Source organism: Ornithorhynchus anatinus, chromosome X1 (assembly GCF_004115215.2).
Source record: "Ornithorhynchus anatinus isolate Pmale09 chromosome X1, mOrnAna1.pri.v4, whole genome shotgun sequence".
Lineage (NCBI taxonomy): Eukaryota > Metazoa > Chordata > Mammalia > Monotremata > Ornithorhynchidae > Ornithorhynchus > Ornithorhynchus anatinus.
The window spans coordinates 95,365,714-95,379,521 of record NC_041749.1 but is presented as its reverse complement, the minus strand read 5'-3'; positions in this window follow the sequence as shown (position 1 = coordinate 95,379,521).

Genomic DNA, 13,808 nt, shown 5'->3' with positions numbered 1-13,808 from the left:
ATAAAGATGATGATAATAACAATCATTATTCTAGTATTTGTTAAGCATTTACTACATGTCAAGCACAGACACATTAACCACTGACCCCTTACCCACATCCTCCCTCTGGCCTGGAACTCCCTCCCCCTCTATATATGTTGGACCACCACTCTTCCCACTTTCAAAGCCTTATTAAGGTCACATCTCCTCCAAGAGGCTTTCCCTGACTAAGCCCTCCTTTCCTCTTCTTACACTCCCTTCTGTGTCACCCTGACGTGCTCCCTTTATTCATTCCCCCCATGGCACTTATGTACATATCTGTAATTTTATTTATTTATATTAATGTCTGCCACCCGCTCTAGACTGTAAGCTTGTTATGGGAATGTGTTTGTTATATTGTTTTATTGTACTCTCCTAAGTGCTTAGTACAATGCTTTGCACAGAGTAAGTGCTCAATAAATATAATTGACTGACTTACTCTCACTTCTGCATCATTCATGAACTTGGATCTGTACCCTTGGGTCATTTGGTATTCATCCTACCCTCAGCCACACAGCACTGATGTACATATCAATAAATTATGTATTCATATTAATAGCTGTCTCCCCTAACAAACTATAACAATCATTGTGGGCAGGGAACATGTCTACCAACTCTGTTATATTGTACATTCCCAAGTACTTAATGTAGTGCTCTGCACACAGTAAGCATTCAATAAATACTATTGTTTGATTGACTGTTTGGAGAAGGAACATATCTGAATCATGTCCAAAAATAAAGGGAAGAGTTTTTTTCTTTAAATTAAAAAATGAGAGTTACAGGACACTAATGGGAGTATCCATATCAAGTTCCTGATGCTTCTTTTTTTTTTTCTTCTAAAGCTGACTTTGTGATTCATACCTGCAGGGGTCTGTTTGTCTAGGCTAAAGAAAAGAGATTGTGTTTACGATGAGGCAATCATCTTAAAAAATGCAGCATAATCTTTCTCCTTCCTCCTTCCTTTGTATTAGTTTTTCATGGAAGTGGGAAAACTTTAAGATTGGGACTACCCAGGAAAAATTAAAATAGAAAAAGGAACACTTGATCCTAGAGATTCGATAAACATAAGCATCCAATTCAGATAATTGAGCTTTCACAAAACTTTTTTTTTTCCTCCAATACCAGGTGAATTCTGTTGGCTCAATTATCTGGATGATTGCCTCACTTTAGTTTATCAATGTAGATCCAGTCTGAATTTATTTACTGTAAGGCTATCTTATTAGTGATATGAAGCTTTGGTAAAGCTTAATCATGAACTTATTCAAATTACTTTGGGGGCAGTAAATGAAGAAGGTTTATTCCCACAGCCCTGTCCTCATTTGGAATTATGTTTTCTGGAATTATCTGGGAGATTGAAACCTCCTGGGAGGAATTGGCACTAGCCAATCACCAAACCGGTTAGGGCTTTTATATTTCGGAGAGGGGGCAGTGGGGCTGTTGGTGTTTGTGTGATTCTTATCCTTCAACTTCAGGCTTGCAAGTAACTCTCTCCACTTAGTCAACAGTGAGTATGTGTTCTAGTCCAAGAGAGCAGAGTGGGTTTATGTACTTGTGGAAGCTTGTGTAGGTAGAGGAGTATAAGAATGTGGATCTGCCTCAATTTTGTCCTTTGCTCCCCTTCCACCATTAATACTATTAGACTAACTTTTACAGAGTGCCCCATGGATTATACTTGAAATTATATTTTGCAAAACCTGGATCTCTGCTGCTGCTGAATAGTTTGGATTCAGAATGGAAATTAACGAGTAGGGGCTGAGGGAGTGAAGCTGCATGGATAAATATTGGTGAAGTCAATGCAAGATTTATAGATCAAATAATTAGTGATTTAATGATTTTTATGAAAATGTCTGTGTCTCCACTAAGAAGTATTTTAATTTGACACACACATACACTCTGTAATGATAAAGGCTTTACAAATGTGAAATGCTTCTTCAAACCTGCTCTTTCTGATGAAAAGGAAAAAAAAAACTACAGGAAATATCCAATACTTATAAGAACTGAAGAATTTCCTAGGGCTTTTCCTTGATTAAACTGAATTGAGACAGTCTTTCCTGCAGGGCATGCAATAGGTTATGAACAAGTGATGGGAAGTCCATAGTTGTAGAAAATCTCCAAATGCCTAAGTACTGGCTAACCAATTGTGGTGGTAAGCATTCCTGGATACAAATGGCCCATAGAAGCATAGCACTTATACTCTCCCTAAATTAACTCAAGGTTTATCTTTATTTTTATTCCTAAAAGAGAGAATTACAGCCCACAGGTGGGAGGAAACAATCCCATTAACTCTGGATATTCAAAAGCAAGTTAAGATCCTTAAAATGAAGAGAGAAACAATGGTGGCATCAGTATATGAACTGGTGTTTGTTTTTCGTACTCGAGAGACTGATTTCTTTTTCATATGACAATGGGGTAAAATAAGAACTAAATTCTTACATAGCATGAGTAGTATGTAAAATATACTTCATAAATGTACTAACTACATCAAAATTAAGCTCTAAAAGCTGCTTATTACATTTGGATTAAGTATATTTATCATATAATCTTTCTTAGGAATGAGAACAATTACCTGTTTAATATTTTCTAAAACTGACTATGAAATTTCCTTTCATTTGAGTTCTGTATCTTGCTTCAATCTCAAGAAAAACCTGTGACAAAGCAATGAGTACATGAATATGACTCTGTACTTAATACAGTGCTGTGCATACAATAAGTACTCTATAAATACTAGTGGGCTCTCTGGTATCCTTCCAACATGAAAGCTCTGCTTACTGGTTTGTAGCCTAACCTTCTTGGGTGAGACATCTTGGCCTTGTATTGAAAAGGAGTTCCCAATGTTGAGTTCTCTCCAAGTATGACACTCCTCTGCATATTCATTCATTCAATAGTATTTATTGAGCGCTTACTATGTGCAGAGCACTGTACTAAGCCCTTGGAATGAACAAATCGGCAACAGATACAGTCCCTGCCGTTTGACGGGCTTATAGTCTAATTGGGGGAGACAGACAGACAGGAACAATGGCAATAGAGTCAAGGGGAAGAACATCTCGTAAAAACAATGGCAACTAAATAGAATCAAGGCGATGTACATTTCATTAACAAAATAAATAGGGTAATGAAAATATATACAGTTGAGCAGACGAGTACAGTGCTGAGGGGATGGGAAGGTAGAGGGGGAGGAGCAGAGGGAAATGGGAGGAAAAGAGGGTTAAGCTGTGGAGAGGTGAAGGGGGGGCGGTAGAGGGAGTAGAGGGAGAAGGGGAGCTCAGTCTGGGAAGGCCTCTTGGAGGAGGTGAGTTTTAAGTAGGGTTTTGAAGAGGGGAAGAGAATTAGTTTGGCGGAGGTGAGGAGGGAGGGCATTCCAGGACTGCGGGAGGGCGTGACCCAGGGGTCGACGGCGAGGTAGGCGAGACCGAGGGATGGTGAGGAGGTGGGCGGCAGAAGAGTGGAGCGTGCGGGGTGGGCAGTAGAAAGAGGGAAGGGGCATACATATGGTCATGCTTGTTCCTGGCCTGATAACACCGGCCACTTTCATTAGTCCAATGGCAGCAGTGAATTTGGCTCGGTACTCGATAACCTTGCCCCCTCTTACCTCACCGCAGCAGCCTGGCTCAGTGGAAAGAGCCCAGGCTTGGGAGTCAGAGGTCATGGGTTTGAATCCTGGCTCTGCCACCTGCCCGCTGTGTGACTGTGGGCAAGTCACTTAACTTCTCTGTGCCTCAGTTACCTCCTCTGTAAAATGGGGATTAACTGTAAGCCTCATGTGGGACAACCTGATTACCCTGTATCTACCCCAGCGCTTAGAATGGTGCTCTGCACATAGTAAGCACTTAACAAATACCAACACTATTATTCTCCTACTACAATCCAGCTGCATACTTCATTTCTCTAATGTTCACCTACTCACTGTACCTCGATCTTATCTCTATCTCTCTAACTCCTGTCTATGTCTTGCCTTTGGCCTGGAGTGACCTCCCTCTTCATATCTAACAGACGATCACTCCCCCTCCCCCCCCATTCAAAGCCTAATTGAAGGCACATTTCCTCCAAGAGGTCTTCCGTGACTAAGCCCTCTTTTTTCCTTTTCCTCCACTTCCTTCTCTTCTCTGTCACCTTGACTTGGTCCCTTGATTCATCCCCCTTCCTAGCCCCATAGGACTTATGTACATATCCATAATCTATTCATATTAATTTGTCTTCCCCTCTACACTGTGAGTTAGCTGTGGGTGGGGAATGTATCTGTTATTGTACTCTACCAAGTGCTCATTACAGTGCTCTGCACACAGTAAGCACTCGATAAAATTGAACTGGTCTGTCATGCCAGGGTTGGAGCCACTGATGTGACTTGGCTAATGATGACAATGGCAGCTCTAGGCTGGGAAGCACATTGCAGACTGCAACCATGAAGGGTTTAAACGCTCATCACAGTGACTTTACCATTCCCCTCCACCTCCTCCCCAGGCTGAGTGGACTGGGATGAGGGGGTGAATGATTTACCCCTTAGAGGGGTCTAGGGTCAGAGGAAGAAAGAGCCTCTGCCCTAGCCATGATGACAGGAATCTCTTGGGTGCCGAGTCTGGGTTGAGAGCCATAGACTTCCAGCAAGGCCAGGCAGGCTAGATATGACTGCCTTATTTGAACAAAAAGCTTTTGGGTGGGACTAATGGGAGTCATTGACTGATGTAATTATTAGTTTTGCTAATGCAGTATCCTCTGGGGACTAATCCTTTGTAGAATTGACCTTCCTTTCCTCCATGGAGTTGGGGGTCTTTGCTTCACTTGCTGTTCAGATCACTTTACAAAAAAACTTTAGGTCAGTGTCTTCCCCACTCCCCAAGATTCTCCATTGGGTGCCCATACATTAAACAGAAATTCCTTACCATTGGCTTTAAGGCAATCCCAGTTCTCGGCTTCCTACCTTACCTTGCTGATCTACTATACCCCAGCCCATACACTTAGCTCCTTGAATGCCAAGGATCAGTCAATCATATTTGAGTGCTTACTGTGTGCTGAGCAGTATACTAAGTGCTTGGGAGTACAATATAACTGAGTTGATAGACATTCCTTCCTACAAAGAGTTAACACTGTACCTCAGTCTCATTTCTCTGGTCACCAACCCCTTTTCCACATCCTCCCTCTGGCCTGGAACTCCTTCCTCCTTCATATTTGACAGACCACCATTCTTCCCACCTTCAATTCCCTAATAAAATCATATCTCCTCCAAGAGGCCTTCCCTAACTATACCCTCATTTCACTCTTATTTGCCCTCCCTTCTGCACTGCCCATGCACTTGGGTACATACTCCTTGAACTCGATATGGACAGGGAATATGTTTGCTAATTCTGTTGTATTCTCCTAAGCTCTTAGTACAGTGTGCTGCATGTAGTAAGTGCTTAATAAATCCCATTTGACTAAGCATTTTGATATTCAACCCATCCCCAGCTCTACAGCACTTATGTACATATAATTATGATATTTAATTATGGTACATATAATAACTATGGTGCTTACTATGTGCCAAACACTGTCCTCAGCGCTGGGGTATATACAAGATAATCAGGTTGTACCACACAGGACTCACAGTATTAATCCCCATTTTACAGATGAGGTATTTGAGGCACAGAGAAGTGAAGTGGCTTGCCCAAGCTCACACAGCAGAAAGTGGCTGGGCCAGGATTAGAACCCATGACCCTCTGTCTCCCAGGGCTGTGCTTTGTCCACTACGCCATGCTGCTGCATACTATCCTTATCCTCCCCCATTTTCCTTATCTGTAATTTAATGTCTGTCTTCCCCCCCCAGCCCCCATTCCCCCCCAGACTGAGCTCCAGGTGGGCAGGGATGTCTACTAACTCCAATGTTTTGTACTCTCCAAAGCATTTAGTGTAGTGTGCTGCACTTAAATATCACTGATTGTAACAGTTTTTAGTGTATATTCTGGGCCACATGATTACAGGAAGGGATAGGGCTTAGGGCAGGGTAGAATTGGGAAATAAAATAAACTTTGTCTTTTCCTCTCCATCCAAACTGCTACTATGGTGATCCAAACACTTATACTAACCTACCTTGACTACTGCATCAGTCTCTTTGCTGTTATCCCTTTCTTTTGTCTCTCCCCTATCCAGTCCATACTTCACTCTACTACTTAGCTCATTTTTATTAAAAAAATTTTTAAAAATCCAGTCCATTCTTTTTCCCCCATTCTTCAAGAGGTTGCCCATCTAACGCCATATCAAACAAACTCCTTACCCTTGGGTTTATTTATTCATTCAATTGCATTTATTGAGCATTTACTGTGTCCCGAACACTGTAATAATAATGATGGCACTTGTTAAGTGCTTACTATGTGCAAAGCACTGTTCTAAGCGCTGGGGAGGATACAAGGTGATCAGGTTGTCCCACGAGGGACTCACAGACTTAATGCCCATTTTACAGATGAGGTAACTGAGGCACAGAGAAGTGAAGTGATTTGCCCAAAGTCACACAGCTGAGAAGTGGAGGAGAAGGGATTTGAACCCATGATCTCTGACTCCCCAACCTGTGCTCTTTCCATTGAGCCATGCTGCTTCTCACTATACTAAGCGCTTGGGAAGTACAATTCAACAACAGAGACAATCCCTGCCCACAAAGGGCTCACGGTCTAGATGGGGGGACACAGACATCAAAACAAGTAAACAGTGTTTTAAAGCACTCAATCATCTTGCCCCCCTGCCCCCATCTTACCTATCTGATTTCCTACCACAAGCCAGTGTGCTCACTTTGCTCCTCTAATGCCAATCTCTTTACTGTACCTTGATTTTACCTTGCTACTGACCCCTTGCCCATGTCCTTCCTCTGGCCCTGGAGCTCTCTCCCCCTTCATGCCTGACAGACAACCACTCTTCCCATCCTCCAAAACCCTTATTAAAATCGCATCTCCTCCAAAAGGTCATCCTCAACTAAGCCCTCATTTCCCTTACTTTCTCTCCCTTCTGCATCATCCTTGCACTTTGATTCATACCCTTTATTCATCCTACCCTCAGCACTTATGTACATATCTGCAGTGCATTTTAATGCCTGTTCCCCCTTTAGACTGTAAGCTCCTCATGAGCAGGGAACATGTCCACCAATTCGTCCGCTCAACTGTATATATTTTCGTTACCCTATTTATTTTGTTAATGAATTGTTCATCGCCTTGATTCTATTTAGTTGCCATTGTTTTTACGAGATGTTCTTCCCCTTGACGCTGTTTAGTGCCATTGTTCTTGTCTGTCCGTCTCCCCCGATTAGACTGTAAGCCCGTCAAACGGCAGGGACTGTCTCTATCTGTTGCCGACTTGTTCATCCCAAGCGCTTAGTACAGTGCTCTGCACATAGTAAGCGCTCAATAAATACTATTGAATGAATTCTATGTGCAGAGAATTGATGTTTGCAAAAAGGTCTTTCTCAGATGCCAAAGAGGCAAGAATAAAGGCTCTTGTCAGAACCAAACCCATCCCCTACTAATGCTTCTTTGGTCATTTTTATTCTTAGTTTTTCAATGCTATACTTCTGAAAAAATGCAAAGCATAATTTTAAAAAAGGTTGTCACCTTTTCACACAATATCCCTATCAAAATCCCTGTATTTCTCCTTTCTAAGATTTTATAAAAATCTCCATGAAATTTAAGTTGTTAATGATAAATGCTGTTTAAAATAACAAATTTCACTTTAAAAGCAGTCCAGAATTAATAATTAAAAAAGCCCCCTAAAACCAAATTGCATTTCTCTCTTGGAATTACAATTATCTTTATACTCAATCCATAGGGAATACTAATTCTAAAAGACTTGCTGAATCTCTTAAAAAAAAAATGATTTGCAGTATTAATGTATTTTGACAAGCCAGGTACCTAGATTGTTGGCATAAATGACCATTTAATGTGTGTAATCCAGCATGAAAAGAAATTTATTATCTCATAAACTATCAATCATCTCTTACCCATAACTACAGGTAACAGCTGGCTGCCCTTATCTGGTATTAGCACAAAAATGGCATTTAAGTAACAATAATGGTTTGACTCAGGCCCCGCAAACCATAGAAATTTAAAGATGAGAGCTTCTGTGTGCAATATTTTTTGTGACTCTATAAATTGTGGCAATTTAAGACCCAGGGGATGATTGATATTTATTTCTCTGTTGGTTTCAAAGCTTCTGAACAATGGAATTCATGCATTCATTTATTCAATTGTATTTATTGAGCACTTACTGAGTGCAGGGCACTGTACTAAGTGGTTGGGAAAGTACACTATAATAAACAGTGCCATTCTGTGCCCACAACATCTTACAATCTAGAGGGGTGGAGATAGACATCAATACAAATAAATAAAATTACAGATAGGTACATAAATGCTGTGGGGCTGGGAGGGGGGGAAGAGAAAAAGGAGCAAGTCAAGGTGATGAAGAAGGGAGTGGGCATTGAGGAAAAGTTGGGCTTAATCTGGGAAAGCCTCTTGGGATGAACCAGTATAAAACTAGCAATTCAATTTATCTCTTGTGAGTTCAATAGACCAGACTAAAGACCCTGTCAGTTGATGTGGGGGAGGAAGGTGGGACAGGGACTGTATCTATCCTTATTGCCTTGTATCCACTGCAGGTCTTTTTACAGTGCTTGGCACCTAGTAAACACTTAACAATTACCTGTTGTTGTTAAGTGGTAAGCATAGAGGTAGAAAGCTGGCCCAGGAGAACTGATTCCAAGGAAAGGTAGAAAGCACAAACAGTGAGAGTCCCAGTCTTGGGAAACCCAGTACTGACAGTCTCTTTCCAGTCCATCTGCTGAGCTGGAGCTATCCTGGCTCCCAAGCAACTTCTCTTCAAAGTCTCATTAAGCTGATCCTCTCCCTTGCCCTTCTGTGTGTCTGTTGCTCAGTAGAGCAGCAAGACTGCTATTAATTGGTCAAAAAGCCCTGACAATGCATTGAAAATTGTGATAAAAGCCATTTAGATGTTAAGGTGGTTGAGGGCAGAGATCATGTCTACTTAATATATTGTACTCTCTCAAGCATTTAGAACAGTGATCTCCAGCACTCACTTCTTCTTCTACTCCCATCTACATTGCCCTTGGATTTATACCCTTTCTTTATGCCAGTCTTTACCCAACAACATTTGTATACATATCCATAACATATCTCCCCATCTAGACTCTAAGCTCCTTATGGGCAGGGAACTTTGCCAATAGTTTTCAAATGTCATTTAGACTATGAACCCGTAATTGGGTAGGGATTGTCTCTATCTGATGCCAAATTGTACATTCCAAGTGCTTAATACAGTGCTCTGCACATAGTAAGTGCTCAATAAATACTATTGAATGAATGAAATGTCTCCAAGTTGCAAAAATTCTGCTTGGCCTGAAAGCTTTGCACTCATCTATCCTGACCAAAGAAAGCTCCTATCCCTCCTAGTCATCCATAACCCATCCTTTTCTAACTCCCACAAAACTAGACTGAGAAAACAGGCATTTGTCTGGACTAAATAAGAATTTTCTTTGTGCCTCAACTTCATCAGCTGTAAAATGGTGATAAGATACCTGTTCTCCCTCCTATTGGATTGTGAGTCTCATATAGAGAAGCAGCGTGGCTCAGTGGAAAGAGCACAGGCTTGGGAGTCAGAAGTCATGAGTTCGAATCCCAGCTCTGCCACTTGTCAGCTGTGTGACTGTGGGCAAGTCACTTAACTTCTCTGTGCCTCAGTTACCTCATCTGTAAAATGGGGATTAACTGTGAACCTCACGTGGGACAACCTAATTACCCTGTATCTACCCCAGCGCTTAGAAAAGTGCTCCGCACATAGTAAGCGCTTAACAAATACCAACATTATTATTACTGTATAGGACAGGTATTGTCCAACCTGATTAACTTGTGTTTACCCCAGTGTTTTGTAGAGTTTGGCACATAGAAAATGTTTAATATTATTATTATTATTCCATTTCACACTCTGGCTCCAGGAAGCATTTTCCAAGTCATCCTGACTTTTCCAGATTATTTTACCCCAGGTCACCTTCAGGACTTCCATGAGTGTCAATGTACACACTCCATTTGCTTTTATTGGACTCCAAATAATCTAGTACAGTGCGCTGCACATAGGAGCTCAATTAAAACACAAAATGTAAAAAAGTAAATTCTTCTCTTTTTGTTTGGCTTCCATGATCAACTTTTATGTCTGCCATTGTCCTGCAACTTCATACTTCGGTTCTCTTTGACATGGGGAGCAGTAGAAGCAAATGTAATGGTAGAGAGTGAATTGTTTAAAATTGGGAGGATTAATAGTTGGAATTGACAATTTTCCAACCAAATATAATTTGGTCAGCCCTCAAGGCTAGGAATCACATCTTTTAAATGAAGACATTAAAAAATGCCTTCCTGGATAGGACTAATAGTCCATACAGCTCATCAGTCTGTCCCCAGTGGTGTACATATGATCCCTGGAGGAGCAGAATGATGGTTTCCTTCCCTGCCTCCTAATGATTAGAGCTATGTGGTCTAACATTGGAAAATTTGCCTTATTCATTCATTCATTCATTCATTCAATAGTATTTATTGAGCGCTTACTATGTGCAGAGCACTGTACTAAGCGCTTGGGATGAACAAGTCGGCAACAGATAGAGACAGTCCCTGCCGTTTGACGGGCTTACAGTCTAATCGGGGGAGACGGACAGACAAGAACAATGGCACTAAACAGCGTCAAGAGGAAGAACATCTCGTAAAAACAATGGCAACTAAATAGAATCAAGGCGATGTACAATTCATTAACAAAATAAATAGGGTAACGAAAATATATACAGTTGAGCGGACGAGTACAGTGCTGTGGGGATGGGAAGGGAGAGGTGGAGGAGCAGAGGGAAAAGGGGAAAATGAGGCTTTAGCTGCGGAGAGGTAAAGGGGGGATGGCAGAGGGAGTAGAGGGGGAAGAGGAGCTCAGTCTGGGAAGGCCTCTTGGAGGAGGTGATTTTTAAGTAGGGTTTTGAAGAGGGAAAGAGAATCAGTTTGGCGGAGGTGAGGAGGGAGGGCGTTCCAGGACCGTGGGAGGACGTGACCCAGGGGTCGACGGCGGGATAGGCGAGACCGAGGGACGGTGAGGAGGTGGGCAGCAGAGGAGCGGAGCGTGCGGGGTGGGCAGTAGAAAGAGAGAAGGGAGGAGAGGTAGGAAGGGGCAAGGTGATGGAGAGCCTTGAAGCCTAGAGTGAGGAGTTTTTGTTTGGAGCGGAGGTCGATAGGCAACCACTGGAGTTGTTTAAGAAGGGGAGTGACATGCCCAGATCGTTTCTGCAGGAAGATGAGCCGGGCAGCGGAGTGAAGAATAGACCGGAGTGGGGCGAGAGAGGAGGAAGGGAGGTCAGAGAGAAGGCTGACACAGTAGTCTAGCCGGGATATAACGAGAGCCTGTAATAGTAAGGTAGCCGTTTGGGTGGAGAGGAAAGGGCGGATCTTGGCGATATTGTAGAGGTGAAACCGGCAGGTCTTGGTAACGGATAGGATGTGTGGGGTGAACGAGAGGGACGAGTCAAGGATGACACCGAGATTGCGGGCCTGAGAGACAGGAAGGATGGTCGTGCCATCCACGGTGACGGAGAAGTCTGGGAGAGGACCGGGTTTGGGAGGGAAGATGAGGAGCTCAGTCTTGCTCATGTTGAGTTTTAGGTGGCGGGCCGACATCCAGGTGGAGACGTCCTCAAAAATTACTATAGACCTTTCATCTGTGAATCTATCTAAACACTCCTCAAGTATTCTGCATTCTCCTCTTGGCATAACTTCCTTGATCAATGAAGTATATATGTTTGCCATCCAGCTGTGCAAAAGTATTTTTCTCTTGGTTGATTTTTAGCCTATTGCCTTCAAGCTTCAATGGGTGCCCTCCAATCATGTAACTCTTTGTAGTACTGAGTACATTTTTAGTATGTTTCAGTATCTCAAAAGGCGATCTCCTGACTACTCTGAAAATCCACCCTCTCCACCTGTGCATCTGACACCATTCCTTTGCACTGTATCAAAGCACCTGCCCCCTCCTTTCTTCCCTCCCTGACCACCATCTTCAACTATTCAGTCTTTAATGGTTTCTTCCCCTCTTCTTTCAAACATGTCCATGTCTCCCCTATTCTAAAACAACCCTCCCTTGATGCCATGGCTCCCTCCAGTTATCTCCCCATCTCCCTCCTACCACTCCTTGAGTGAGTTGTCTACACCTGCTGTCTCATTCCTGTCCTTCAGTTCTCTCCTCGACCCCCTCCATTCTGGCTTCCATCCCCTTCACTCCACCCAGAATCTGTCCTCTGAGACCACAGATGATTTTCTTCTTGCCACACCCAATGGCCCCTATTCCATCCTAATCCTCCTTGACTTCTCAGCTGCCTTTGACACTGTTGATGACCCCTTCTCCTGGAAACATTATTCAACCTCTGCTTTACTGATATGGTCCTCTCCTGGTTCTCCTATATCTCTGGCCACTCCTTCTTTGTCTCTTTCTTGGCTCTTCCTCAACCTCTCACTCTAACTATGGGAGTTCTTCAAGATTCACTTCTAGGTCCCCTTCTATTCTCCATCTACACCCACTCCCTTGGAGAACTCATTCACTCACATGGCTTCAACTAACACCTCTCTGTGGATGATTCCCAAATCTACATCTAGAGAATAGATATGCACATAGAGGATGTTCTTGGAAGAGTGCAATAAGAGTTGGGAGACATTTTCCCTGCCCATGAGGAGTTTAGTCATGGAAAGAGGAAAGATGAGACAAGGGAAAGGGAAGAGGGAGCATGATAGGTAAAGTGAAAGAGATAGCAATAGGATGGGGTATTTACTCATTGTCCTCCATTGTAGAAGATGTTGCTAAATTTCTATCCATGTGTCTAAGTGTGGCTGAAAAGACCCATGCAAGAACAGAATGCAATGATGCATTGTTTGCACTTGGATAGATGCTTGTCCTACCAATAATAATCATCATATTTATAAAGAACTTACTATTTATCAAGCACTGTACTGAGCACTGGGATATATAATCCCTTTTCCATATGGGGTTCACAATTTGAGACCAGGTATCCCCATTTTACCAGTGAGTTCATCCCATCCAGAGCATGTCTCTAGATTATAAATTCCTCATGGATAGGGATCATATCTACCAACTCTATCATATTGTACTCTCCCAAGCACTTAGTACAATGCTCTGCACACAGGTGCTCAGTAAATACCACTGACTGATTACTGATCATAATTTTCAAGTCTACATCTTGGAATCCCAAGATTTTCTTAGCCTTTGCACAAGAAGAGCAGCATAGCCGAGTGAATAGAACATGGGCCTGGGAGTCAGAAAGACCTGGGTTCTAATCCCAGCTCCACCACTTGTCTGCTGTGTTAACTTGAGCAAGTCACTTCATTTCTCTGTTCCTCAGTCACCTCACCTGTAAAATTCATTCAATAGTATTTATTGAGCGCTTACTATGTGCAGAGAGCTGTACTAAGTGCTTGAAATGTACAATTTGGCTAACGACACTCCTTTCCCAGTAACAAGCTCACAGTCTAAACAGGAGAGACAGACAGCAAAGCAAAACAGAACAAAACATGGCAGTATCATCAAGATAAATAGAATCATGGAGATATACACATCATTAACAACATAAATAGGGTAATATATACAAATAAGCACAGTGCTGAGGGGAAGGGGAAAGAGTGGGGGGGGGGTAAGGGGAGGGGAGGAGGAGCAGAGGGAAAGGGGGGCTCAGTCTGGGAAGGCCTCCTGGAGGAGGTGAGCTCTCAGTAGGGCTTTGAAGAGGGCAAGAGAGTTAGTTT